The following is a 6000-nucleotide window of genomic DNA, read 5'->3' as shown; positions in this document are numbered from 1 at the left end:
CAGTTTCTGTAATCTACAGATCATTTGGCACCAACAACCATGTTATGTTCAAAGTCACTTAAATCACCTTTCTTCCCCATTCTGATGCTCGGTTTGAACTGTAGCAGATCAAAAATATGTAATTTTTGCGGTGTACCTAATAAAGTGGCCGGTGAGTGTATTTGACCTTTTTTAAGAATCATGTGAAATTTACATGACATCAAATTCTTTTTTTTTTTTTTTTTTAGTCAGTATATGTTTTCATTTGCAAGTCCAATTACTGTATACAATAAGTCCAGCTTTTAGGCATATGGTCTTTTACACCTCTTTTAAAGTGTGATTGTATACCTTGTGATCGTATGCTTTTGTTTAAACTGTCTGCCAACCATGTTGTGTTCTGTAAATGTTTAATATTTTTTTGTAAACCCCGTTGTGACATGAAATAGCAACTAAATAATTCAAGCCAAGAAGCAACACAAAATGGTTGGCAGTAACTTCATTACTTTCTTACAGCACGTTGTTGGTATTATCTCATATTACTATGTAGTTAAATGCATAGATGCATGTTAACAAGTTAGACAAAAAAGACTGTACAGATGAAGGGTTCTATTTTAACGATCTAGGTGCAAAGTCTAAAGTGCATGGCGAAAAAACAAAAACGACATGACGGAATCCAATTTTGCTATTTTAAGGACGAAAAAAAATGGTTTGCACTGCGGCGCGGTGCGCGGTATGGCGCATTTGCTATTTACATGGTGGATTTTATAAGTAGAAAAACTGAACACTACACTAGCGAGAAAACTGTGAACAGAACATCTGCAGCATGAGGATAAAAAATGAGCCTCCTCCATTCAGCCTCTTTACTTTACTTCTTTACTTTAGTCACCTCTCCACCAATCAGCTGGTTGCATCATCCTGGTGGATGCTGCACACTGGTGGTGGATGAGGAGATCTCCCACCAAATATATATATATATATATATATATATATATATATATATATATATATATATATATATATATATATATATATATATATATCTTATGCCCCATTTAGTGATGTATATGTCTCCAAAACCTGACAGGTGGACAAATCTAAACTCGTTTATTTTTTTTATTTTTATTTTTTTAACAGTAATAAATATGCATATAATAAATACTATTGTTAATAATAATAATAATAATAACATTATACAAATGTAAATTAGCATTTAATGATGAAGCATGGAGGCAGTGGTTTTTATATTTATGTAGAAAATAATGTTTTGTAACATTTTAATCCTTTAATTTTTTCATAAGGTATGTAGATATATTTTTTTGTATTGCTATACATCCTGTATTAAGCAATGTGTAAGCATTTGGACTTGCATAGGTGCATAACTAACGCGCTCTGCGCTGGACTTTAGACCAGCTTTTATTCAGTCAACGGCGCAGTCCGTTTCAGTTCCTCAACATAGCAATGTCCCATCAATGCACCTTAACAAACATCCTTTTATACCAGCACACCTATGAGTCAACAAAGTGGCACAAATGGAATTGCTATTTAAACAATGTAACGCAACACAAAAAAACTACAGTTGCATTGGTCTAAAAATAGCAAATTGCTCCAAACACATCTTGCGCCTTATTGCGCTGAGTGTGTGATAGGGGCTGAAATTTGTTCTCCTAAAATAAACTAAACATTACGAGACAAAACCCTGTTTACAGGAAATAAAAACACTGTTGTTTCTTGGAAAACTAAAACATCCGCTACTTGCAGAAATGAGTACATAAAGCACTGGAAAAAACCATCCGCATCTCTGCTATTTGTGAGAGCAGAGAAACCATGTAATAAAACCGAGAAACCAAAGTGATGTTTTCTGAAATGCAATTGAGCATGTGCATTAAAAAGAATGTTTTCTAATCCAGGAGTTCTACAGAGAAACATGTTTTAAGGAGAAATTTGAGGATGTCTTCAAAAAGCCTCCATACCAAAAAATAAGAAAAAAAATAATCCACTTTCACATTGTAAATGGCCAAAAAACATTTGGAGCAAGACGAGGACATGGATTAAACAAAGAACAGCAGTGACTTGCTTGTCGTTTGGCTCTGTATAGTCCACATCGGGAGCACAATGCTGCTTCTATGGCTGTCTCAAATACCTGCCAGGAAAAATACCTGTGTATGAACCAGACAAAACTGGATGCTCCACTGCTTTTGTGTGTTTAGTTGGACTAGTACTTTGTCCTTTTCAGTTTTAAACGGAAAATTGCATGCTGTGGCCAATCACTGGTTGGAAAATGTCAAGTCTGCTGCGCTCAGGTTGTGGTTTAGTATTAAATCCTTTCACCCTGATTTTTCCCCCCAATCATTTATGGAAATGATAATTTAGGTAAGCCTTTATCACCTGCCGGGCTTATGATTCGCAGTTTGAGCCTCACAAGCACTTACATGCATTTTCATTTAAAATTTTTCTTCTGGCAGCTTGAGTATCTTTCTTAAAGGTTGCCCTTAAAATGTTCACAGGGAGATTCAGTGCACTGGAGCTTGTATACAAGTTGACTTTGTGGAGGGAACATGGGAAGAGCATAGCCTTGAGATTTGGCCTGGCCTCCATTTTAGATGTCGGACTGAGATATTCATGCAGTAGCAATCAAAGATATCTACTTTTCTTTTTATGGGCTATAGTAGGTAGAGCGGCGTTCATTTGAACATCAAAGCATCGCTACGAGCTGCTTATTGTATTATAAAAACAAAAGATGTGAGTGATTTGATGAAATAGTAATTGAATCACTCTTATGAGGTGCGAATGTCTGGAGAAACATCTGTGAAACAAGTTGGCCATTAAATATGCAACGACGTGTTCAAAAATTCCTTTTGCAGAAGATGGCAGTGCTTTAAAGTGAATTATCATGGCCCGAAGCTCATTCTAGCGCTGCCATTTCTCGCGTGGGAATCAGATTAAAGTGATCTCTGCTCTGCTTCTGTTCAGATCCATTGTTGAAGTAAACTAGAGCCTAATTAATAGCCCAAATGAAAAGAGCACTTTCTGACCTTCATGTGGAATCCGATTTCAATCTGAAATCTGCATGTTAAAGTAGTTTGTCGATTTATGAAGAGATATCACAATATGAAGAGATATTTACATTTCCATCACATACACAGATTAATTGTGTACCATTAAACTAGCAGTGGGAACTAACCAATTCATAGTTAGTTTTGATTTCATTTGTACTTTAACAAAGTACTTTCAAGAGTTCACACTTAGCTGACGATTGATTATAAAGCTTGTTTGGCATGCTGTCCTGGAAGAGAGCCCTGAGCTCATAAGATCCTCGAGCCTAGGGCTCCCTCCCATTTGCGAGGCAAGAGGGGAGTTTGAGCTCAGGTAGATCTGGAGAACTCCCCTGCTGCCGTGAACAGATAGTGATTGCTCTTAAGAAATAACTACTTACTAGGAGCATGTTGCATGTTTTTGGATAGTGGAAGCGGAATGAACCGCCAACTGATCCAGCACATATTTTACACAGTGGATGCCTTAACACATGCAATCTAACACTGATAAATATCCATACACACTCATTCACGCACATACATTACGGAAAATTTAGCCTACCCAATTCACCTGTACCCTGTGTCTTTAGACTTGAGTGGGAAAACGGACCCAGAGGAAACCCACATGAACTCGGGAAGAACATGCAAACTCCACACAGAAATGCCAACTGACCCAGCCGAGGCTTGAACCAGTGACCTTCTTGCTGTGAGGCGATCGTGCTACCCACGGTGCCACTGTGCTGCCCAAAGTACTTTATTAATAATAATAATAAGAATTAGAAAAGTAAAGTTCGTAGACAAACTTTATGGTTGCTTGTGAAAGCCTTGTCTGAAAGTTTAAGTGAGGTTTGTTTCTAAACTAATTTCGAGAGGATCACGTGCTTATGATTTATCAAGGCCGGTCTCGTATTAGCAAATTATTATCTTTTAATAATATGAGCCCTAAGCTACTATAAACCACAGTTTTCAGTCCACTTTATCTTCATTTGGAAGAAATCCCCTTCCTCCCCAATTCTCCTCCTTTACCATTGATCGGGCGGCACGGCGGCCCAGTGGTTAGCACTGTGAACCCCACAGCAAGAACACTCCCGGCCCTGCTCCCGCCAGGCCGGTAGGCGTTTCTGTGAGGAGTTTGTATATTCTCCCCGTGTCCGCGTGGGTTTTCCCCGGTTTCTTAGGTTTCCTCCCACCATCCAAAGATACACATCATGCATAACAATCAATCACTTGTCTAGCCCCTTTTTCCCACGTGTTCCCTTAGCTACCGCAGCCGGGGCGTTCTAAGATCCACCAAGCTCAGGCTCCCCTCTCGCTCTGCGAACGGGGGGAAGCCCCGGGCTCGAGGATCCCTTGAGCTCGGGGCTCTCTCTCGGGACAGCATGTCAAACAAGTCTTTGATAGGTCATCAGTTAAGTGTAAACTCTTGAACATAGTTTAAATGTTTAAATTAGAAAAATGTTTAAACTATAATGTTTAAACTAAATTTTAAAATGTTTAAATTACTAAAGTAGTTTTTGCGATGTTTGAAACAGTCGACATAGACATACACGTTAGCATGGTTCTAGTATGGATTGGCCTGTTTCTTGCTAGGTGGTTCTGAATGAAGGCGTTGCTAGGGTGTTATGAGTGCTTGCTAAGGTGTTGATAAATGGTTGCTATTGTGTTCTAAAGTGGTTGCTAGGCAGTTGCTAAAGTGTTTGACTGGTTGTTAAGGTGCTGCTAGGTGGTTGCAAAGGTGTTCTAGGCTATTGCTAAGGTGTTGCTAGGGTGTTCTAGTTAGTTGCTAGGTGGTTGCTAAGATGTTGCAAAGCAGTTGCTAAGGTGTTGCTAGGCGGTTGCTAAAGAATTGCTAGGCTGCTGCTAGGGTGTTCAGAGTGGTTGCTAGGCAGTTGCTAAGGTGTTGTTAGGCATTTGCTAGTTGGTTGCTATGGTATTCTAGGTTGTTGCTATAGTGTTGCTAGGTGGTTGCCAGTGTGTTCTGAGTGGTTGGTAGGCAGTTGCTAACATAAATTAGCATGGTTTTAGTATGAATTAGCATTATGCTAGCCTGTTTCTAGCATAAATTAGCATGGTGTTAGCATGAATTAGCATGTTTGCTAGTATGTTTCCAGTATTGATTGGTATATTAGAATGCTTGCTAGTGTGTTTCAAGTATCGATTAGTATTTTGTTAGTATAAATTGATATGTCTTTATTATGTCCAGCGTAAAGTAATTGGCAGTTTTATAATGGAAGTCTATGGGAAAGTTGCTATGGTGTTGTAAGTGGTTGCTATGGCGTGACTAGTAAGTTAAAAAGGTCATCAGTGATTGTCAGATTGGTAGTCTGAGTTAAATGAGCCCAACCTTAAGTCTTTATGACAGTCTGATGTCATGAAGTTTGGTCCAATGTTAAGTCAATGGGACTTTTTCAAATTTTCCGGGTCAGTTTTTGGAAAACTGAAATTCAGATCAGTTGGAAAAGATTTAGCAACCTGTGTCAGACCAGTCCTCCTTCATCTAGCCCCAGACATGCTCAATAATGTTCATCTCTGGTGACTAGGCTGCCCAATCCTGTAGCACGCTCTTTGCTTTCAGGAACTCTAATGTGGAGACAGAAATATGAGAAGTGCTATCCTGCTGAAGAATTTGGAATTTGCCCTCTCGTTTTATCAGGAAGTGTTTTTTTTTTTTTTTTTTTTTTTTTGTCAACGCTGTTATTGTGATCTTCCAGTTATTAATCCATTTATTTTTAAAAACACTCATATGGTGAAAATGCATGACATCCTGTCTTAGACATGCCTTTGAGGTTAGCATCATGAGCTGAAGCACATAATGGTGGAAGATGTCAACTCTGTTACTTGTTTAAAACACTTAAAACTGATTTAAACAATTACAAACCCAATCAAAGGTTTCCCATCACATTTAAGCATTTTGCATTAATAATAATTGTGTTATATATTATTCATTATCATTGGAAAAAGAGAATGGAATATGCTTAAATGTATTCCC

The sequence above is a fragment of the Danio rerio genome, chromosome 1, assembly GCF_052040795.2.
Source record: "Danio rerio strain M-AB ecotype USA chromosome 1, GRCz13ab, whole genome shotgun sequence".
Taxonomy (NCBI): domain Eukaryota; kingdom Metazoa; phylum Chordata; class Actinopteri; order Cypriniformes; family Danionidae; genus Danio; species Danio rerio.
Note: the sequence above shows the minus strand (reverse complement) of the source record.